This window comes from Carcharodon carcharias, chromosome 12 (assembly GCF_017639515.1).
Source record: "Carcharodon carcharias isolate sCarCar2 chromosome 12, sCarCar2.pri, whole genome shotgun sequence".
Lineage (NCBI taxonomy): Eukaryota > Metazoa > Chordata > Chondrichthyes > Lamniformes > Lamnidae > Carcharodon > Carcharodon carcharias.
Window position 1 is genome coordinate 70,243,719 of NC_054478.1, and position 24,748 is coordinate 70,268,466.

Here is a 24,748-nt window from a genome sequence, read left to right on the forward strand (position 1 = left end):
CGGGACCCTCTGCTGCCCCTTCTTCCTGAGGTTGCTGCTCCTGCCTTTGCACGGCCAGGAGCCTCTGTCGCTCTCTTCACTGCCTTCTATGGTCTCTGTAGGTCATCAGGCATACATCTAGGTCACCAGGATCCATGATCCTGACGTGGTCCTCCTGCAGCATGAAAGGGAGAGAGAGACATGGTTATCATGGCTGTACTTAGCACCTTTCCTGGTTCTGTGTGACAGCCCCTTAATGCTTCCCGGAGAGTGCTGGCCACCCCTTGGAGGGCCAGAGACAAGTGCGCTGCATGGCTGCCCTGTCATCCTGCAACATGTTCTGGTCCAAACAGGGATGCTGAGATTGCAAGGGGCTGTGAGCGCCTCCAGCATGGCCAACGTTGGTGAGCAGATTGTACATATGCAGTCCAACTGCTCCGTGGCCCAATAAAGTGGTGGCAGACTCAAAGTCTTTGCTGGGTGGGTAGGGGAGCTGTGTGGCTGGAGAGCAAGCTCTGGAACACTTGGTGGCCCTTTGGTGCCTCCGTGTTGCTTGCAAGGGTGGGTAGGTTAGGAGCCTGATCCCAATAATATTACTGTGGTGTGTCTGATCTGCCTTCCTTGCAGAGGCATGGTCAGTTTATACAGGTGTCCCTAATGCGTGGCCAGTTCCCTCACTTACCCTTCCCCCCACGCCTTGCCTGTGTGCGGGATGCAGCGCCAGGGCAGCATTTGACCACTCCCCCCTCAGCAGTCACCTCTGAGGCTGGCCAGCACTTGCCCCCAGACAACCCCCCCGGCCCTCAGCAGTCACCTGCGGGGCCAGGCATCAGTTTGCCCCACTCCCTGGTGCCCCTGAGGCCTGTAAACAACAAGCGAGCTGTGGAGAACACTGCTGCTCACTCATCTCAGCTCCCCCAAGGTGAAGGCTGCCAAGTGCACGTTACCTGCGTGCTATTGTGAAACACATCAGCGTGCTTTCCTGCCGACGCGGACAGATGATGCGGCGGGGTTCCAAGAGCCTGCCGGGATGGCCTTTTAATTATATGCTAATGTATTACAGTTAGCTCCCCGCCAACTGATGTCGGGAAATGCGGCCCACCGTCAGCATACTGAGCGGAAGATTGCGACCTGCCTTCACGACGTTGTGAAGTGGGTCCAGCCATATTTTCCACACATGCCACACTCATCGCCAGCGGGCTTGGAAAATTCGTCCTTTATCTTTAGAAATGAGAAGACTTAGAGATCATGGGCTGAACCTTACCTATGTTGGGCAGTCTAGGTGGGCGCGGAGCCGATCACTGCCCACGATTGGCTGCCATTGTACGTGGGCAGGCAACTAAGGCTTGCCCAATGTTATACACGTTCTGTAGTGCTCGACACTACCTGTGCAGGCGGGGGGAGTGGGGGAGAGTCGGGGCCTATGCTTGAAAATGCGCAGCAATCTCCCTGAGGCACCGAGCTGCCTCAGGGAGATTGAATAGACAATGAAAGTTTTTAGGAATTCAAGTAAAAACTTATTTAGACATGTTCCCTCATGTGACAGTGTCACATGAGCTGGGACATGTTTGTCAAGTTTACCAAACTTATTTATTAATTTCATAAAACCTTCAGGAAACCTCATCCCGCCCGTGGATGAGGTTTCCTGGAAAACATGAAAGCCGCTTGGACTCTTAATGTTAGACAGGCAGCGTTGTTAATGAGGTAAATTACTTTCTTAATGGCCTTAATAGGCCTTTGACAGTTCGACAGGTGCACAGCTGCTTTCAGTGAACGGCCACCGAACGCAATATCAAAATGACCTGCGATGATATCAGGACGCACGCCCGATGTCATCGCGTGTTATTATACGCGTCGGCTTGTTGGGCATGCTCCCGCATGCTGACAGCAATATTCTGGCCCATCTGTTACAGCTGTTCAAAATTATGAATGAGTTGCACAGGATAGATGTGGAATGCTTTCATTTGCAGAAGGATCCAAACTAGGGGGCCATAAAAACTAATTACTAATAAAGAGGAAAATAAAGAGAAATTTCTTTACTCAGAGTGGTTAGAATGTGGTAGTGTTGCAGCAAATAGCTTAGCTGCTTTCAAAAGGAAAGTAGACCAACAAATGAGAGAAAATGGAATAAAAAGAAATGCTGAAAGGCTGAGATATGGAAGATAGAATGGGAGGGGATTCATGTGGAGCATAAACACCAGCATGGACTATTTGGACATGATGACCTATCCTTTTACTGTATACTCTTTGTAATTCTATGTAAATTTTGTTTTCAGTTATAACACAGTTTGAAGGTTGTGACAAGCTTAAAGTTTAAGGCATTACTAACATCACTTCCATGTCAGAAATATTCTTATATTGTGCTCGGTGATGCTGCCTGTTGCAAATCTCATTTTGAGACTGTGAAGTTTTATAAAATATGATAAGTCAAAGCGTTATATTTTTGAACTCAGAATGATTCTTTCTTTCCCCATAACCTGGTGTACTTGCCATCTTGTTCCGCTCCTCATGGGGTCTAGTAACTGCAAAACCTCTGTACACCCCTTACATGGGCAAGCACACCAGAATGATAATTGCCAAGCTGGGTGTTCCCTAACCTTGGTCTACATGGAACCCAGTGCAACATTGGAAGCCAATATACCAAGGTAGTTGTGGAGAGTACAGACTGGGAGCAGGGCCCAAACCCTTGAAGAGAATGGGACTTCATTTAAGAAACAAGTAAGAATAACCTCTTATATGAATATGTAATTTCATGAATCATATTAGGAATATAACTTTTAGTTTGTGATTGATTTTTTTTTTAAATGTAAGGTTAATGAAAGCCTTTAGATTGAGAAGCTGGTAAACAAAGCCCAGAATAAATGCAATTCAAAGGGTGGCCTACGTTCATTTAATAAAGTTAGAGTTGGAACTGGGAAAACACTAAACAACGGTGATCCCTTTCTAATTCTTGGTGGAGATGCGATATCTACAAGTGTCCCCATTAAGGATTTACATTATTCATTTGGGGCCCAGAATCAAAGGAGTGTTTTGAAATGGTTTAAATTTCTAACTTGGATATCCCAGGTCTAGTATAAGGGTCTGACACATATAGGGTTGATGTGGGACTGAGTATAGTACTGCCCACGCAGTGATGTAAAGGAACACATGACCCACACTTCGGGGTCAGTTTAATGTTGGGCAGAGCCATGTGCGCAAGCAAGCATGGACTCAGCTCCTAGATTGACCCTTTTACTGTAGTTCTTGTAGTTAGTAAATAGGTACAGTTAACCTATTTAAAACCACAAGGACTCCACTGAGTCTTATTGAATGGTATCCAACAACCTACAACATGGTGGCAGCTGATGGAAAAAACCCAAAAATCTCACAAAAAATGCAAGAAAAACTAAAATCCTGCAAGACCAAAGAAAAATTCGAAGAAGCATTCTGACCTGAAAAAAAGCTCAAGAAGCAGATGCACAGAGAAAAGTGACCAGGGAAAAGTTCCAAAAAAAAGCTTGGACGCTGAAGGCAGAAATTTAAAATTTCTCACTGCAGCAGAAGACTCTATAGGATTCCTTGGAAGGCTAGCTTCAGTTTCCAGAGTGCAGAGTCAGCAAGCCTAGCAGGCATGATCTAAAGCTTTTAAATTCCAGATAATAGCAAGACCTGAGAAACTTTTAAATAGCTCAGTGGTCAGAAATCGCTGTTTAAATACTCCATCGGAACAACCAGATTCTCGAGCTGACGCCTGAACACGCGGCCTCTGAGCTTGCTCCAAGAAGAAAAAATCAATTAATTAATTAATTTGGAGGAATCACGACTAAAAAATCAGATTTAAAGATCATCAAATACCAAGATTTGACGCTTCCGAGACCCTAAAGCATAGCATTGAAATCGAGAAGTCTGCAGCCATTCTTTAAAATTTTCTCAAGACTGACCATGAGCACCGTTGCAGCAGGAGCCCACCAAAACCAGCAAGAATGGGTAAATCCTTTATCTTCAAATGAACAATGGCTTCTTGGATTTCAGCAACTTCTTAAAGCCGAACCTACATTTTAAAATTTTTTAACCATGGATCAGAAACCCACTCTTCCAGATGAATTTGGACATATCCAAGGCCAGATCAATCACACAATTGGGGACTTCTAAAGATTGCTTTAGGCCCTGGATAAAAAGTCAGAAGCTCAACAAGTTAGCACATTGCTTTATTCGGTACCCCCGATAGCAGACAACATTATTGCTAGATAAGGAATCAATGAATCATCTGATAAATTTGAAGAAGTACTAAAATCATCTGATGTTTATTTTAACCTGAGAAGTAACAAAATCCTTGAAAGGGCTAAATTTAATAAATGTGATCACCAGCCAGGGGAACCTGCTGACTCATTCGTTATAATCTGTACAGTATGCCTGAAGGCTGCAAATACGGAGACCTAAAATCTGAACTCAACAGGGATGGAATAGTTGTAGGAGTAGTGGATGGCTCACTCTTTGATGTGCTGCAAGCGAAGGAAGATCTAACCCTTGAGAAAGCTATCAGATTATTAGGCAGTCTGAATGCCATGTACAGCACAGGTCCATTTTAAGAGGAGAAAGTAAATCATGGTACAAAGGAAACCCCACAGCCCAGTTGGTTAAACAGCAGTGAAACAGGGGCATTCCAGGCCAAGGGAATCAATACCCTAACTGATCAGTAGAGCCATCATGCCAACGCTCTGGAGCAAAGCGCTCCCACAGGCAAGATCAGTGTCCTGCAATTTTAGCCCAGTACTTTCAATGTAACAGCATTAGACCCTTTGGCAAACTGTGCAAGGCCAAAACATCTAAACAGAAGACCCAAAGATGATTCATGTGGCCGAGACTGCACATTGTTCCAACTGCGTGAGGAGGATTGTGCTGCCTTCCCTTCTATTCAGCCTCGCAACAAAGGTTATAAAATTTATTTTGCCCAGAAATTCCTTTTCCAATCCAAATGTATTTATTTGTCAATAAGGAGCCAATCAAACCTGGTTTTCTTGAGTCAAAGAAAGAGTGTTTATTAGTTACTCGACCTGAGGAAAAATAATAAACACACACACACATGCTAGAGTCCAATAAAAAGTTAAAAGAATATATGATTAAGTCCTTTGCTTGTATTTGAGGTGAAGATTGTTGACCATTGCAGCCATTTCAAGTTAGTTGGTTTCCTATTGAATTCTGGAGTTCACTTGGTTTAGGTCTGCACTTTATTGAAGACAGAGAGGGAGAGAGATCAATCTTTACTGCTCTCTTCCAGCAGTCTTTTCAGATGACTGTGATGTTTCTTTGCATGGAATTTCACACCTGGGGTGTCAAGATCCATTTCAAACAGGGACTCGCTTGAAAGGAAAGCATTAAAAATGCAAAGTGCTGGACTTTGATCAGTTTTAGTTCAGCTTTAGACAATGGGAATTGCTAACCAGCCAAATGCCCATGAGACATTCAAAACTCCCTTTGATGGATGAAATAACTCCAACTATTGTTGGAGTTGAAAATATTAAAAAATCCTCCATCTAATTCTGCTTGTCAGAATAAGTTTTTAAAACTCCTGTCTGTATATTCCCATAATGGAATTCAATTAGCATATATTCAGAGTCATTGTTGCAGACTAGATAATCCTATTTTTTCATGTTTTCACATTGCAAGATAGAAATCAACAAGAGTTAGGATTCTGTCATCCACCACAGTGTGTTTTGAATGTCTGATGAGCATCTGGTTGATTATCAGTTCCATTGTCATGATAAAACTAAAGCTGATCAAAGTCCAATACTTTGCATTTTTAATGCCTTCCTTTCAAGACAGTCCCTGTTTGAAATGGGCCTTAACACCCCCAAGGTGTGAAATTCAATGCAGCAGCTCTGCAGTGAAATTTATATAGCAACTTTCCAGAAAGTGGTTAACTTATAGTAACAAGACATTAGGTGACTTGTGGCAGCCATTTTTGATCAGCATCTCTTCTTGTATTTGTTTTAAAAACAGGCCTTCTTTAAGCACTTCACTATGTCTGTGGTTAGCTGGTGAAAATGTAGGTAGATCTCATTCAGTTACAGCCTCCTGACATTGTGACAATACCAAGAGGGGACATAGACATGCTCCTTGGGTGAGGTCAAAGGTCCTGGATTTTTATTTTAGAATGCAGGCATTTTGGTAAATGGCCATCTCACGAACGTTAAATTGGACACAAGAGCCGGTGTTACGTTTTATCAGGCAAAGAGTCATGACTACAAGCGACACTCTATGGACCCAGAGGACTCTGACTTCTGGTCCTTGGCATAATTCTGGAACCATTAAGGTATGGCAGCAAACAAATCTTCGAGCTGATGTATGTCATCTTTCACCAATCTTTTCCCCTCTTGAGAAGAGATGCCTGTATAGCCCTGAATCTCCTCAAAATGGCAGATGATGTATTAGGAAGATGTAATAATTTTCATAATATTATTGTAAAGTAGAGTAATAGTGGGGTCTGTATCTATGGGCAGAATTTTTACCTTGTCGGGTGGGCATGGTGGGTGGGCCCGGGAGCGGTCGTGTAGCTGACTGCCGCCCGTGATCAGGCCCTGACATCAAATATCGGGAGGGCGGGAGGAGTCCGAGCGTGGAAGTCAGCACATGCATGTGGGTGCACGCAATGAAAGCTCCCTGAGGCACAGAGCTGCTTCAGGGAACTGAAGATTTAAAAAAGAAAAAAGAAAAAAGTTACCACTGTTAAAAACATGTCCCCTCATTTGACTCTGTCACATGAGCAAGGACATGTTATGAATGAAATTTTAAAATTTTAATTTAATTTTTCATTTCTGTCGGAAACCTCATCCCACCCGTGGACGATGTTTCCTAAAAGATCCATAGGCAGCATGGCCTTTTCACCTGCCCGCCCAATGTGAGATTGGACGGGCAGTGAAAATTTTCATTTAATTGTTACTTTAATGGCCTTAACAGGCCTGTTAGTTGTTGGTGGATGCGTTGCCAACTCCTGCTGGCTGAAAAATCATGCGAGAGCGTGATGATGTCAGGATGCTTGCCCGACATCATCGTGCATCATTTTACGCTCAATCAGGTCGGGCGCGTGTCCACTTGCTCAGTGAAAAATCCTGCCTTTGGTCTGCATGTGTATGTGTGTGTGACTGTCTGTGTGTGTGTCTGTGTGTGTGTGCAATTTAATTGAATTAAAGGCAGATGGTCTGAAGACTTTGATGTATCAGAAGATAAGCTAGGTTTGAAATGTTAAGCAGGTAAACATAGATGTAAAGGGAACATTTGCATTTTTATATAAACCAGGCTAGATTGAATTCAAAAGAGGGAGTGAAATATTACATCTAGCCAGGGTAAGTTAAGAAACAGTGTGTTTATTTTTTCCCAACAATTACTGGTAAAATTGGTACTATGAGAGATTTTTATTATTTGAAAAGTAAAGTCCAAACACACAGGGCAGGATTTTTCGCTGAGCGACTGGGTGCACGCACAACTTGTACGAGCATTAAATGATGCACAATGACATCAGGTGAGCATCCTGACGTCATCGCACACTTGCGCGATATTTTGGTCAGTGGCGCACATTGGAACCCGAGCCCGCCAACAATTAAAAGGCCTACTAAGGCCATTAACAATGTAATTCATTTAAATTTTTCACTGCCTGTCCAACCTAACAGTTGGCAAAAAAGGTCGATCAGCCTTTGCAATTTTTGTGCAATCTCATCCACGGGCTGGATGAGGTTTCGAACCATCATTTAAATTTTGTTTTCAATTTCATCCTAATTTCTAACATGTCCCTGCTCATGTGACAGAGTCATATAAGGGGACATTTTTTTTTTAACAATTTAGAATTGTTTATTTTTAATTCTTAAACTGTTCATCTTCCTGAGGCAGCTCTGTGCCTCAGGGAGCTTTTCCAGTGCACACCCATGCACATGCATGAACTTGTGCACTCACCCTCCTCCCCCCAACACTGGCAGTGCTGAGCACTGAAGCACACATTTCACGCTGGGCAGTCCTTAATTGGCTCGCCAGTGTGAAATCATGGCACGGCCCTGATTGTGGGTGGCAGACGGCTTCCGCCTATCCCCACCGAGCCCGCTTGACAAGAGAAAAATGGGAATTTGCATTCAAAGGGGAAAATATGGATAAAGGAGCGAAGGCTGTGTGTAAGGGCAGGAATTCTAAGTTCTAAAACATGTGGGAAAAGCCTCCAACATCTAAGTCTCAAACTGCTGTCTACAAAGAACTGTAGTTAAGAAAACTCACTTTGAATTGGATTGTTCAGGGTATCATGTTTCTTTGCCTGGGTCTTTTAAAATCTGAGTGTCTTACTGTTGCCTTAATGAAAGTGTAATTGGGAGTTAGATTAACCAGGGGATTTAGAAGTTATCGTAATAGTAATTTGTTGGTCTATGGCCTGAATGTTTCCCGCTTTGGGCGGGCTTGGTGGGAGTGGGCCGCCCATGATCGGATCTGCACTGCCATTTTAAGCGGGCAGGCCAATTAAGACCCACCCAGCGTGATACATGTGTGGTAGTGCTCAGCACTACTTGTGCAGGTAGGGGTAGGAGGGAGAGTCGGGGCCAGCGTTCTTTCACGCGTGAGTGCAAAAGAGCGCTTTAATGTCCCTGAGGCACAGAACTGCCTCAGGGAGATTAAAGCACTTTGGAAAACAATAATTAAGATCAATATTGGATGGAGGTTTCCTAAAAAACATAAAGGCCACTTGGTCTTTACGCCTGACCGCCAACTGTAAGGTTGGACGGGCAGCATAAAGGTGAACTTAATTACTTTGTTAATGGCCTTAATAAGCCTTTTAAATATCGGTGTGCGTATGCCGGAGTCAGTTGCATGCCCGCTTTTATTTAAAAGCATAATGAGATCATAATAATCATCATGATGATGTTGAGATGCATGCCCGACGTCATCGCGCATCATTTTACATGCTGGCATGTTGGGCCCGCATGCCAACTGAAAAATCCTGGCCTAGATGTGTACTTAAAGTCTTTTCTTCTGTTCATAAAGGTTTAATTTAGTTTTGTAAGAAACCTACAAGACTCGGTGGTCTTTTTACTACTGAATTCAAGGTACGCATCTCAAAATTTATACAAATTGCAAAACAGTTGTGGCAGTTGTTTCAAGTTTCCCTCTGAGGTTTGAACAGCTCAGCATTTATCATCGACTGTACCATAGCACATGTCAAAACAACCACTGTTGTAAATTATACAGAACTGCAAGTTCCCGAGAGTTCAAACAAGAAAGAGTCTCCTGACTGAGACTTCAGCTTTGAACTATTTTCTCCATTTGCAGAGCAGGTTTGTCTATTTTTGTTACAGGTGCTGGAAAGCCCTCATTGTTCAGACTGGCCAACCACTCAGATGGTTATCATGATGCCTCCAGTGGAGGATAGACAAGAGAGCAACAAACAACCAGAAGAGCCTCAACCCCTGTCTCTGACAACTGTGGATGAGGTCAATACTGCGACCACAGAACAAACGCTGCAACTCCCAGCCAACATGACGTTGCTACAGACGATGCTGGAACAAGGAGCTGCTATGCATTGCTGACAGCACACCACACAGCCAAATGCAAAGGTAAGCTTACTAAATAAAACATCCTTATAACAGGAATGGCCATCTTCCATTACAGAAGACATCATGATGACCCACACAATGAAGGATCAAGAGGGAAAATGACATGGAGGTGAGCATAATGCTCATTGACCCCTCAGGAAATGGGATGGAACAACAGCCATCAATCACCACAACTGCCAAATCGTCAAAGAGCGGTTCAATACCAAGGAATGGTAAAAGAGGATGAAAAGATATCCAGATGGCAAAACTACCCCCAAATCAACAGAGTTTACCTGCTACGACACAGCCAACTACTCCTCTGACTTGAGTGCAAATGAGATATGAAAGGATTATAAATCCTGCAGACCGCCTGAACCTAGGAACTCAGAGACTTGAAGGGGGAGATGGGGTAGTAATAATGATGTAAGTAGATGGGTTGAACTAAAATAACTTGAAATACATTGGATAAAAACTTGGGGGGAGGTATAGTATAAGGGTCTGACACATATCGGGCTAATGTGGGATAGAGTATACTATCCCTCACACAGTGATGTAAGAGAACACATGACCCATAATTAAGGGTCAGTCTAGTGTTGGACAGAGCCATGTGCACAAACAAGTAAGGAGACAGCTCCTCACTTGCTGTACTGTATATATGTACATACTTCTTTTAGTTAATAAATACATACAGTAAGTCTACTTAAAACTACGAGGACTTCATTAAGACCTACTGGATGATATCCAACATCCTACAACACCTGGTATGCCATGTTGCTTTGGAAATAGGTTATGCAGGGGGATATCCTTTTATTTTGGATTTACCTGTGTGATTTATCCCAAAACCAGGCCATTAGATTGGAAGCAGATCTGAGGGAGACAGTTGAAGGTTGCGTCAGGAGCTGTTCAGAAGCTATGGACCAGGGGCAGAAGGCTATCAAAAATCAGGAGTATTCCTGTTTTAGAGTCACTAAGCAACAATGAAGTGTGGCCCATGCTGGGCCAGGGTATTCACAATTGTGATGTGCTTAAGGAGAGTTGGAGGGTCGCCTAGCTGGATGCTAGTGGAAGAATCCCAAGATATCTCATGCCTTGGGGAATAGCAGGAACACTGAGGAGAACCAAAGTGAATTCCTGGAAGTTATGGCATACCTCGGTTTGTTCCCAGGAGAAGTAAAGAACACTCAAGATCCTGTAAAGTATAGGAGAACTCTTGGGTGGAAATAAAAGTGGAATGGAAAGTTCCCCGTTGAGACTATTGGGCTTAAAGAATACGTTTTTACAAAATATAGTGTTAATTTAGTAGTACTTGCTTTGTTTAACTCTTGTCCAGTAAAAGTTTTTGTTTAAAGGGTAAAATTTTGTGGTAGAATTCTTTCATTTGATAACTAGGAGTTTGAATTTCCTTTTGAAAGTTACAGCATTCCACTGAGATCATAGCATCTCCTATGAATAGGGCCATATGGGGTGATCTGATTTTGCTTTTGGGATGGGACCTTGCACTTATGGAACACTATGAAGTCTCTTCTGGTATAGGGAGGGGGAGTGCAATCGAAAGACACAAAAACCTACTTACAGTGCCCTCATTTCCTAGCTCCCCAAACTTCTCTGAGGTGAATGGTGCAGTCAGCAATGTTGCCTGCTTTCACATTTTTAATGCCAAAATTGGGATCTGTGGGGTTACTATTAAAAAGTGCACATCCAATGTAGGTCTAAATAATCTGGGGCTTCATGTCAGAAAATGTCTTCTGATGGATCAGGAGCATGTTGTACTTAATAAAGCATGAGAAAACACATCTGGAAGCCAGTAATTTTTCAAATGATTTTTGGAATCTTGGAATCTACACTGCTTCATGTTATAATTTATAACATGAAACACATCTAATTGAAAGTGTTTCTTCATATTACCCATCAAAGAGATAATAGACATCAGAAATAAACTGCATTTATCTTTTAAAATTTTTACGCATGTGAGTCATGCTATTCTTGCTTTTTAAGTTCTTTTCAACTGGAACTACAAAGTAAGGCATGCTTTCATTGAATATGTTTCCATCAGTCCCCTACCTGAATTTGTAAAGATTAAGATCAATATATTAAAAGTCTGATTATGTTTTTGCATGATTGTTTTAATACCATGGTTATTTATTAAAGAAGAATAGTGTAGCATAGTGAATTCAGTGATATGCATATTTCCAGAAATAAGCAGACAACGTTTTGGATTTTTAAAATAATTTTATTTGTCAAGATTGCCTAATCAATGGATTTTATTCCTTTTTGTTTGGCAGATAGCCAGGCCTTGCAATAGTCTGTTTGCCTAAATGAAATGCCCTTTTTTAAATTTCACATAACCTTCATTTATTAAACGTTGTGGTACAAATTCATACATTGCTTAAAAATCAGAAAACTTAGAAATCTTACGTGAGTGTAATATTCACGGTAAAATTGATTTTGTTAAATGAATACTTGTGAAAATTGGATAGTTGTTGACATCATAATGATTGATGAGTTGATATTTATATTAAAACAAACATAGTTTATGATTTTTCACAATTTCTGATGTACTTATTAGGGCCTTATTTTAAGAGAAAGATAAGCTTTTAAAACATGATCTAGTAGAAACACCAGTACACAGAGAGAAAAATATGATTCATTTTTAATAATACAAAACTGAGGACAACACCAAAAAATTAGAATGTTTACATCAGCTATCCTCCAGCAAATGCTAAAACATTAATAAAGTAACTGATACAGACGTGGAAATAGTCTCGAGCAACAAAACTATACTGGAGTTTGCAGAAATAAGGAAAACATTTTGGGCCGGATTTTCAAAGGGCGATGGGATCGGGACCCGGTGCAGGCGGGATTTCAAAATCACTGTCCTGGAGTTTGTCTCAGGATCCCCAAGCCTCTTGGACGGTTTTGAATTCCAGTGAGAATAGGAAATGGGTTCAGTGTCAATTACAACTCCTTAAGCTCCTTAAGGAGTTTGTTGAGTAGCCTGTCTATTTGGGATTGCAATTTTCAATGCTTTTTCCAGTGAGCCTGCGTAGCCTGGTGCACGTTACTACATAGCTGTCAGGTTTGCTGAAGGGCCCAAGTAACTTTGTACTTATTTTAAACTGAAGTTTGACAAGCGCAGGCAGGGGTCAAAATATCTTTTATCGAGGGCTCTTTGTGAGATTTTCTCAAGGGTTACTTTCTGATTTTCAGGCATTCCTTTTTCCTTTTCACTAACTCCTTTATTAGGGTTGAAGTTGATTAGTAACATTACCTTCTGTATTGGCGTTGATTTTTATTACGATTTTCTTCCTTAGACAAATTAGATAGCGCAAATACATATGCATTTTCTCGACTGATCCTCCGCACTTTGGTGAGACATAGGTTGAAAGGACTAAAGGAATTGTGGTTCTTTGCACCCATGAGTCATGTTTTTGGGATTTTGCTTCACAATATATAAACTGCTATTGTCAGGGAATTCTAATGATCCACTTTATAAATACTATTTTATGAGATTGAGACAGAGGATGGAATTTTCTGTGCCTGCTGGCGTCGGGTGTCATGATGGGCATGAGCAGACAATTTGGCAGGAAGGCCAAAGATCAGTTTCATGACATTGTGAAACCAGTTTGCAATCGTCCGCTCCACCTGTCAATGGCAGGCTGCGTTTCCTGCTGTCGGACATTGGAAACCTATTCTGCATATCATTATAAGTTCAGCTCGCCAGAATCAGCCCCCTCCCCCCCACCAAATGCTGGATCATCTGAGCACATTGATGTGATTGCATTCCGATGTGTTACACAACAGCATTTATAAGGCATGCACCTGGCAAGCTGCACTCCAAGGGGAACTCGGAGATGAGTGCACAGCAACATTGCGCAGCGATTGCAAGGCTTGTCTGTTGGATCTCAAGGTTGAGGCACCGCTAACTCAGGCTCGGGCACGGGCAAGTCATATTTTCCTGGCTGGCTGCACTGCGGTTGAGGTGAGTTGGTGGGGGGGCAAGGCCTGTACTGCGATTGAAACGAGTTGGGGTGCAAGGGCTACACTGCAGTTGTTGGTACTGCACAAGCACATGTTGGAGGTGGTGGGGAGGGAAATGGCCATGCATTAGGGAAACCTTGTATAAAGTGACAATTCCTCTGCAGCTGAGACAGTTCAAATGCAGCCACATTGATCTGTTTGGATTTGGGCCTCTAGCTTCTCTGCTTACTCAAGCAACGTAGAGGCATGAAAGTGCCACCAAGTGCTCCAGAGTTTTTGAATCCTTGGGCACAGACTGCAAACCAATGAGCATTTCAGTGGACTGCAGCACTGCAGTTGGATGACTGGGCACATTGTAAATTTCCTTGCGAAAGCTGGCTGTGGAACAGTCACTGGTGGAGGTGCTCACAGCCCCTTGCAATATCATCATTCAGGTTTGGACCAGCTCCCGCATGGTTCAAGCTAACAGTGCAGCTGTGCAGCCCGGGTTAGGAGAATGCCTGCGCCTGAGCTGAGAGCACAGCATGCAGTCCAATGGGCGAAGCTGTCACCAATTGGTCAGGTGGAGTGGGGCAGAGGTGTGTAGGCTTTTGAGCAGTCATGCAGTGCACTAAAATCTGGCCATCCAAGTGGTGGTCAGCACTCTCTGGGAAGCATTAAGGGGCACTCAGGCTTAACCAAGCGAAGTTCTTACTGCACCCAAGCTAACCGATGTACCTCTCTCTTGCACCCTGCAGGAGGAGGACATCAGGATCCTGGAGCCTGGTGACCTAAGTGTATGCCTTGTGGCGTTTAGAGAGCTGAGATGAAGGAGAAGAGAGCGACGGAGGCACCTGGCTGAGCAGAGGGAGGAGCAGCACCCTCAGGAATAAAGGGTGGCTGGAGTTCCCATTCATGTTGCTGAAGAGCCACCGTGACCCATCACTGTACAGCACTTTGCTAGTCCTAGGATCCGCAGGTAGCACTTGTCATTCCTGCAGATGACCAAGAACCAGTGTCACTGAAGACTGTGCATCTCCAGGGAACTGGTCAGTCACATCTGCCACCCATTGCAGGATTTGGTGCCATGGGAACATGGAGGGCATCCACTGCCAGTGGCCGTGAAAGTGATCGCCGTGTTCAATTTTTATGCCAGTGTCTCCTTTCAGAGCTCCAAGGGTGACTCTGTGAGATATTGAAAACATTCATGCGCAAATGCATCCTGGAGGTCATGGATGGCATCTTTGAAAGGCACCCAACTTTGTGCATTTTGCCTGGTACCAGGAGAGCCAGGATGCAGAATGCTGGGATTTGCCCAGATCTCAGGTTTACCACAGGTGCAGGGCGCCATCTACTGCACTCACGTGCCTCCCATATCTCCATGGCAACAAGCAGTCAACTATGTCAACCACAAGGGCTTCCACTCGATGAACGTTCAGCTGGTGTGTGACCACCACAAACGTATCCTGCAGGTCTGCGCTCAGTTCCCAGGGAGTGTCCATGACTCCTACATTCTCAGTGTATCTCAGATCCCTGACACCTTTCAGGGCCAGAGAAGCTGCAGGGATGGCTCATCGGGGAGAAGGGCTACCTGCAGAGGATGTGGTTGATGACACCCGTGCAGCGGCCTCAGACTGCAGCAGAAAGGTATAACGAGGTTCATGCTGCAACTCGCACCTTGGTGGAGCAAACCATCAGAATGTTGAACACGAAGGTCCGGTGCCTGGACCGGTCTGCTGGAGCCCTGCAATACAGTCCACAGAGGTCACGCGTCTTCATCACCTGCTGAATCCTTTACAACTGGTGCTGCAACAGGGAGAGGAGCTGGCTGAGGAGGAGATGAAGGATCTACACGTCTCCTCTGATGAGGAGGACGTCAACAGGGATAAGGGTGAGGAGGTCCTCAAATGGCAATGAGGTTGTCACACTGGCCAGGCGAGGCAAGTGTGCTCGGGAGGCCCTCACAGCTGCAAGATTCATGGAGGATGATGACAACATACAATGAGGAGATACTGTAGATCCTGACATTGCATCTGTGAATGTTTAACTCCTGTCTGGTTGATAGCAATGCACATACCCTCACTGATAAGGCTCCTGTCATGGAGATGCAGTGGGTACCCATATTCCCTACATTCTGGGAGGATGATGATGACAACATGCGGTGGGGACCCTCCATAGATCCTCACATAGCTTATGTGAACATCTGATGCCTATCTGGCTGATGGCACCTCGCTTGCGCTCTGTCAATAGGTCATATTATGGAGATGCAGCAGGGAAACCTTCACTTCTCCTGAGCCTATGGGATCCTTTGTGAGCTTAAACCTTTAAGGACTGTCACTGGGCATAGATGCTGATGGGATGGGGGGTGCCAGCCACACTTCAAAGGTGCTGGAAGCACACAGAAAGAATGACAGAACTCTGTGATGCTTGCCAAGGTCATTCTGGCAGCAATGATAAGCCCCATTGAGGTGCAGGCATGAAAGATGTGTCCAGTGACAGTGAAGGCACACTATAAGTGTGCTGGGAAGGTTGCACAAAGCACAGGGAAGAGGCCCTGGACTGAGACACCTACCTTTGTCTTGTGCAGGGACCAAAGTTTCACATCTGGACATGAACACTGCTCATCAGAACAAGGAGCCATAGGCAAGGAGTGTTCTTGGGTGTTTATTAACAAAGTGAACATTATGTACAAGTGATTAACACCCGTGCCCAGGCTGTGCAATTAAAAGAGTTACATCTTCTTAACCTTCCTAACACTACATAAGAACATAAGAAATAGGAGCAGGATCTGGCCATTCGGTCCCTCTAGCCTGTCCCGCCCTTCAATAAGATCATGACTGATCTGCCCCAGGCTTCAACCCCTCTTTTGTACCAGCTCCTCATAGCCCTCAACTCCCCGATATTTAAAAACTCTATCTACCTCCTCTTTAAATACTTTCAGTGATTTAGCCTCCACAGCTCTCTAGAATAGAGAATTCTAGACATTCACTACCCTCTGAGAGAAGAAATTCCTTCGCATCTCAGTTTTAAATGAGTGTCCCCTGATTCTGTAACTATGTCCCCTAGTTCGAGATTCCCCCACTAGAGGAAACATCGAGTCAACATCTACCCTGTCAAGCCCCCTCGGAATCTTGTACATTTCAATAACATTACCCCTCATTTGTCTAAACTCTAATGAATAAAGGCCTAATCTGTTTAGACATTTTTGATAAGTCAACCTCTTCATCTCAGGAATCAGCCTAGTGAAACTCTTTTGAACTGCCTCCAATGCCTGTATATCCTTTCTTAAATACAGGGAACAAAACTGTACACAGTACTCCAGATGTGGCCTCACTAACACCTTGTACAGTTGTAACATGATTTCCCTATTTTTAAACTCCAATTCCCTAGCAATACAGGCCAAAATTCCATTTGCCTTCTTAATTATTTGCTGCACCTGCATGCTAACTTTTTGTGTTTCATGCACAAGAACACCCAAATCCCTCTGTGCTGCACTTTTTTTTGGAGTCTCTCTCCATTTAAATAATAGTCTGCCTTTTGACTCTTCCTGCCAAAGTACATGACCTCACCCTTTCCTACATTAAACTCCATCTGTCAAGTTTTTGCCCACACACTCAACCTGTCTATATCCCCTCGCAGATTCTTTATATCCTCATCGCAACATGCCCTCCCATCTACACTCTGCCCCCTCCCCAAGTCGTTAATGTTGATGGTAAATAGTTGAGGACTGATCCTTGTTAACTCCACTCCACTAGCTGTCTTTTCAACCTGAAAAAGACCCATTAATCCTGACTCTCTGTCTTCTGTGTGCTAACCAATCCTCAATCCATGTTAATACATCACCCCCAATACCATGAGCTCCTATCTTGTGCAATAACCTTTTATGTGCCATCTTATCGAATGCCTTCTGGAAATCCAAATACACTGCATTTACAGGTTCCCCTTTATCAACTCTGCTTGTTATATCCTCAAAGAACTCTAGCAAATTTGTCAAACATGATCTCCCTTTCACAAAACTATGTTGACTCTGTTTGATTGCATTAAGCTTTTCTAAATGTCCTGCTATTTCTTCCTTAATAATGGACTTCGAGGCTTGAGTCGAGGACTTGGGTCATGGACCCCCACGGCTGTTTCCCAGATGTGCCTGCAAAGAAAGGAGAGATAATTAGTGCATGACAGTGCAAATCACTCTTCTCATCACTCTGAGAAGGTCTAATGGATGTTACACTGTTTGATTCTCACTTGGTTGAGCACCGCTGACCTCACCGTCAGCACAGAATGGTCCAGATATTCGCCAGTCAGCTGTATGACTCTATCTTCAAAGTCTGTGAGGACCTTGATGTCAGGCATTCCTCCACCAGTCTGCAACCTCTCCCTGTTGTTGTGTGCCAGCTTGTCCTGCATGAATAGAGATGGAGAGAGTGTAAGCAATGTGCCTGCCAGGCCAGATGATAAGTATGCCTGGAAAGTGTGGGTGGTGAGTGATGCCATGTATGGGATGAGGACAGTGAAGGTGTGTGTGAGAGAGTGAATGGTGATATCCCTTGCACTGGTAGTAAGCGAGATTCCTGCGGATATGTGATGGGTTTGAGTGTGTGAGTTGAGAGTGATGAGAAGAGTGATTTACCCTGGCGGAACGGAGGAGATAATTTATCGTCATTTGGCACTGGGTGGCTGTCCTCTTCTGCAGGGCTTTGGTACTGATCTACGCTGCTGCTGCCTCTCAAGCCAGACTGGTGATATTGCTGCCGGTCTTGAGGCCCGAGTACGGATATACAACATCAAGGTGGGCCTGCATGGCATCCAAAAGGTGTTCTAGAGATGCGTCATTGAATCTGGGGGCTGCGGTCTTCTTGCCTTTCGGGGCCATGTCTTCTGTGCAGCAGTCCTGGGTTGGAAGCACTGAGAGGTGTGTGCGCGGCTGCACTTTAAATATGATGCCCGGTGTGAGGAAGCAGCAAGGTGACAGCGTGGTGGGCGAATGAGAGGCTGCCCGTCAGCGACCCGGCTTGTTTCCTGGGAATGCATGATTAATGAGCTGGGTTTGGGAAGATATGGCATGAAAAGCGGCCATTGCAACTCGTGGATAAAATGTTCTTTTTCCCTTCTGCTACTGCACTTAGTGCCAACCTGGGATGACTCCGCCCAGAAATTGGGATCATGGAAGAACCTGAGCCGACACAGTTGATGATGAACGATTCAAATTTAATAGATAATGAACTAGGACTGGAGTTTCCAATTGAAAATCAGACATCTAAAAATGAATTGAATTAACTCAGTTAAAATATCAAATAAACATTGGGCAAAATTTTTACCTTGGTGTATGGGTGGGCGTCGACCCACTTGTGCGTAAAATAACACGCCTTGACATCAGGCGATGTCAATGGGCAGTCGCGTGATATTTCGGTTGGCGGCATGTGCCAGAGTTGGTAGCGCACCCGCCAACAATTAAGAGGCCTATTAATGACATTAACAAGGTAATTAAAATAAATTCTTCACTACCCATTCAACCTTATGGTTGGCAGGCAGGCGAAAAGTCCAAGCGACCTTTATACTTTTTAGGAAACTTCATCCATGGGTGAGATGAGGTTTCCAACAGCAAATAAAAATAAAAAATTTAAAATTTAATTAATAACATGTCCCTGCTCTGAGGCAGCTCTGTGCCTCGGGGAGATTATCAAGCATGCACAGGCACGCATGCGCAAAGTTCGCACTTGGCCCGCTCGCATTTCACACTGGGTGGGACTTAATTGGCCCGCCAGCGTGAAATCGCCTTCCGGCCTCGATCACGGGCAGTGGTCGGCTTCCCGTTATTCCTTCGGTTTTACAGCCTCACACACATTGTAATCAGCCCTTGACACCCCACCATACACATGCATTTCCCTCTTTCAACCTCCCTCCCCCAACTCACTCAGCAATTGCAGGATCCACTGTCACCCCATCCACCATGCCTGAGACTCAGGCCCAGCACCCTGAACCCCAGCCGAAACTCAGGCCCAGCAGCACCCCCATCCCCTAGCTGAGACTCGGGCCTAAGACCATCTGCCCTCCAGCTAAGATACGGGCCCAGCCCCGATGAGCACTCACCTCACTCAGTATTTCTGCAAGGTTTAGTGACAGCCTACCTGGGCCTGCTCCAGTCTTGTTACCAGTGGAGACTCCCTCCTCTTCTTTCCTTTTTTACTTCTTCCCCTCGACCCCTTGGAGGGTGTCAAGGCAAAAGTCTCCAGGATAGCGACAATGCGACCAGCCAGAATAACTCCTCCAGCACCTTCAATTACAAACTCCCTCTCTCCCAACTTGCTGTTCCTATAATCATTGATTCAGATTCTGAAGTGCAGCAAGAGTGGGAGAGAGTAAACCTGTGAATGGCGGAGTTGGCGCAGTGAGCATAGGAGAGACAGAACCTGTGATTGGAGGAGTAGCCGCTCACACATCCTGTCTCTCCCACACATGAGGGTAAGTTTTTTCTCGTTGGTTTCCCCCATTTGCCCAGGCTGTTTGGGGGCTCTTCAGGACAAATTCACCTGCTGCCCCCATTTATTTTGATATTGCAAGTGTTCCTCCTTAACTTGTCGTCCATGCCTGCTTTGCACCACTGGCCTTCTGAGGAGCTGCCTGACCTACCCGCCTCCTGGCAATGCTTGACAACAATGAGGACATCTAAATTTAAAAATCATGTCACCCAAGTGATGCGGCTGAGGTGTGGGGTCAGGAGCTGGAATTCATCTGGGTGTCGGGTTCTCCTTAGATTCAAAACATAAGTAAAACTGTGCAATCATTTTATTAAATGTAGGAACTTGTATAATCACTTCATATTAAATATTATTTTCAAAATCACAAATGTATTCTACATTTCAGAATCAGTTGATTTTATAATTGTGTACTACATTGTTCTAAATTTATTAATATGATTTCTAAGTTATTAAAAATGCAAGGAATGAGATACTAAACATTTAATGACAGTCAGAGATAAAGATATATAAACAATTGCCCCTTCCCCCATACTGCAAAAGACTCATCAGCATCAGATTGCCATTACTGAAGCATGCCAATAAATTGCTACTGCTGGATTGTGAAAGAGCCCTTTCTGTTCTACATTTGGATAAAATTGCAACCGGAAAAGGAAACGTTCGTATAACGTAAGTAACTTTATCTGATTGATTTGTCAAAATTTAAGAATCTTAGCAAAACCATATAGCAGAAGAGGTGCATATAGTACTATGTTGATCTAATCCATTATCAGCAGAGCTGGATAGTGTCAAGTGCCATTCATTTGCCTCCCATGAGATTTGTTTAAACAAAGAGGAAGAACCAAGGCAAGACAGATTTGTGGCCACGCTGTTCCCTGAAGTACATGGTTAACAGCTTAATTATCCAGGTTCAACTGTCAGTTCTGAAGGAACTTCTCAAATTTTGAGACAATGGGTTATGCAGTGGCAGTGAACTGATGGTAGAATATGTTGTTGGTGTCAGTATTTTAAGAAGACTATATTTCTGATATCAATGGCACATAGTTTCCACTTGTCAGCTTAGCTCGAAGCTCGCTGTGTTGCTCACATTTCTGCTGTGGACTCAACATGAATAGCCTCACAGGAAATTATTTTGTTGAAGCATAAATTGTGCAAAGAAAATACTGAATTGGGTAGATCGGAATATGCTGGGTGTTCTGCCTTTTTAGAGGCTGCTTGCAATCCTTAAGAAAGAAAATACAAAGTAGTTGGATTTGTGATCCTCAGGCAATGTAAGCAGTGAGAAACATGGGGAGAAATTCAACTTTGTTTTATTGATTTTTCATGGTGCAACATGAGAGGGAAACATGCTAAAAATGGGCTTGGATAACCCAATCTGCAGCCGAAATTCAGCAGCCACCATTTCAGATTAGCCAATTTAGTAGTCCAGGGCACTTGCCTGAAATAGGTCCCTGATGTTAAATCGGGAACTAACTATGTGGAGCATGCATTGAGCACGTTCTTCTCACCTTTTTCAAGCCTTAAAGGGACTGCTGGAGCTCCTGAAGAAGTGATAAGTTTTAAGGTTTTAATGTGGATTCACAAGGAACAGGCATACTGTACAGTTATACCGATCGCACATTGCTGGCCCCCACTCACCACACCCCTACGACCCATTTAACTTCCCCTTTCCAGGGGAAAGGTTGACTTGGCATCCAAACATGTGATTTTAGGAAAGACCAATGAGCTGCATTTGGACTTCTAATTGGCATCCCTATTTACCAATAACATAAAAATTATGCTTGAGGCCCAATTGGGTTGAGACTCAGCTATCTGCCTTCAGACATGCATTTTAACTTGCTGCCCTGGGCTCCTGTTCATTCCCATATATAAGATTAGACCTGGTTTATTAAAGTGCTTTAAAGTGCTTTGGGGAAGGAGTAGAAGTAGCCTCCAGCAAAGGAAGAGGCTGCAGGGCAAGGGCTATGCTTGGGAAGGTGGTGTCCCAGGGTGTGTATGGGGCCATGTGTTGATCTGTGCAAGTGGCCTCTAAATGGTGAGGGCTGAGGAGGCAGCCTCCAGAGGAGATGAGGCCAGATGGTGTAATGGTGCCTGTGAAAAAGTGAGTGGTGATGTCCCTTGAGCTGGCAGTGAGTGATGGCATTGTGAGTGTGTGAGTTAGAGAAACGAGATGGTTGCCTTACCCTGGTGACACTGATGAGATCATTCATCCTCTTTCTGCACTGGATGGCCAACACTTTCAGTGCAGCATTGGCACTGTCCGTTTCTGTCACCTCCTCCCAAGCCAGAGTGGTTGCACTGGTGGGCTTCCTGTGGCCAGAGTGGGGGTAGAGAACATTGTGATGGGCTCCAACAGTGTCCAGAAGTCGTCCCGGGGTGCATCACAGATTCGGGTGGGCGTACAAAAGCTAGACAAATTAGGGAATAAATGAAACAGTAGGGACTATATTTTATTCTGCTCTGACAAAACATGTCTTTCTTTACTACTTTTGAGATGAATTGCTCAATGAAAATTCCTATCTATCGAGAAGATATTGGGCAGAATCATCCTAGGTTTGCACTAAGTGCAGTAACAGGCAGGAATAAGAGCGTTTTACCCACTGGCCGCAATGGCAACTTTTCACACCATATTGTCCCAATCACATGTCCATCTGGCCTCATGTCCTCTGGAGAGTGTCCCCTCAGCCCTCAACATCTTCAGGCCATTTGCACAGATCAACATGTGCCCCCACACACACCCTGGGTTACCCTCCTCCCCCAGTACAGCACTCGTCCTGTTTGATTCTATAAGGGTTATCATGAAACACCATGTTAATTTGCCAGCTTTATGCATTTACATATCTTACTAAAAGCTTATAGGGTAATTTGGTGATCCCAAACTCCCAGGAAGCTGCACTCAAAGAAAACATAGATCAGTGATGCTAATAAACATTGTTGTGCTAAATTTCCAGCCCTGCTCCCTTCAAGCATAGCTCTTCAATGGGAAACAGAGGACATTAATTTACACGTGTATTAGTGTAATAAATGTTTATCCAGCCCTGGGGTTAATTTAGGAATTCTACAAAATATCAACAATATTGCATTAAAAAAGTACAAATATGCATATTTAAATAATGTGCCAGAATTTACTGTCAAAACAACTGTGAGTCTAATGCCACTCGCTATTATTCATGGATAAATGGTATATCAACTTCAGGCGAGGGGCAGATGTACAGTTAAATGGAAATATCCAATGGTTGCTGTTTGAATTATATCACTCCACCATTAGCATTGAGCAAACAGCATCTTGCTGTCTGTCTCACTATTTAAATATATTGAATGGCAGCACAATGCTGTATTAGTGCAGTAGATATGAACTAAACTTGCCACAGAAAGTTAAGTCATGTCATTTCAAGTCTAAGAACTCTTTTGACAATGTTGTCTATGTTAATTACTTACACACAACCTCTCTGGCACTGAAAATTATCTGTTAAAAGTGTGAAGCTTCTTTAATTTAGGTATTAATTGTTGTTGGAGATTTTGTTACATTTAAAATGTGCTACTTGCTTTTCCTTTCTGCCTCTTTTCTCTCTCTTAATTCAATTTTTCTTTCCCTTAGTCTATTTTTACTATTCATGACTTTTCATTGAATTCACCCACTCTATTTGATACTTCCTTTTCAGTCCTTGCGCCATTAATTTCTTGATCCTTCAATGTGATTGGTTAAGGTAATAACCTTGCCCTTGCTTGCCCTATTTGCTCAGAGTCCAGTTGTTCTCTTTCCCTTGCTGCACTGTTATCAGCAACTTGCCATGTTTAAAAGCCTAAACATACAGAGCAAGTCAACGTAATGCAGGCATTGTTAAATGCCCTGCTACTGCAAATTATGGCAAAACTTGCCAGTTTCTGTAAAGGGAGGTGCATGAATCAATGAATATATTCTTCTAATTCTTTCCCAATTTGTTTTGCTTTTTTCACACGTTTCCATTACAAATGTGGAAATTTTGCATTTTGTATCAATTTTCTGTGCAGAATGTACAAAGATTGACATACATTTAAATTCCATGCAAAGTAGGTGTTAATGATTTTCCTGAATTCCCATATTATGTGGACTTGTTGTGACCTTGCCCATTTCACATTTTTGTCAAAAACTACTTGAGTTCTTTTTTGCTATGAAGGGATCCTTTAAAGCTACTGTGTTTCTTTCCTTTAGCTGCTGTTCTACTATAATCAATGAGGATTGCTTTCACTGCTCCCCTCTCACTGCATTTTATGAGGCTGAAGAAGAACAAAGAATGGGTACCTCAGATATCAGATAATACCCATAGGCGACTGGCAATACCTATCAATTTAGCACCAACTAAATCTACAGACCTCAGATTAACTACCAATCAAGGACAAAGAAGCCCTGTCTCTCCAGTTCAGCAGGTGGTAATTACAGAGCGTTGTCATCTGCTCAATGAGGCATGCAGCCAACTTCCACCATAGAGATGGCAATGCCAATGTCAGTCAAAATGAGTATGGCCCGAAACCATTATGCCATAGGCTCCTTGTGGACAAGTGTAGGGAACATCCGTAGTATCAGCAAACTTGCTGTCAATCCCGTGCCAAACAGATGATATTGTTGAGCAGGGCCAACTGTTTCAACTGCTTTCTCACTAAGTCATCATAACAGCATTACAGGGCTGCTCAATTTCATTGCACTTGCGAATTTACCAAACTACAGGGAACCATTAATGGCATCAATGTGCCAACCCGTTACAATTTGAGTGTGACAACAGCTTTGGTTGTAAGCTGCAGCTTCTATTTCCGTAA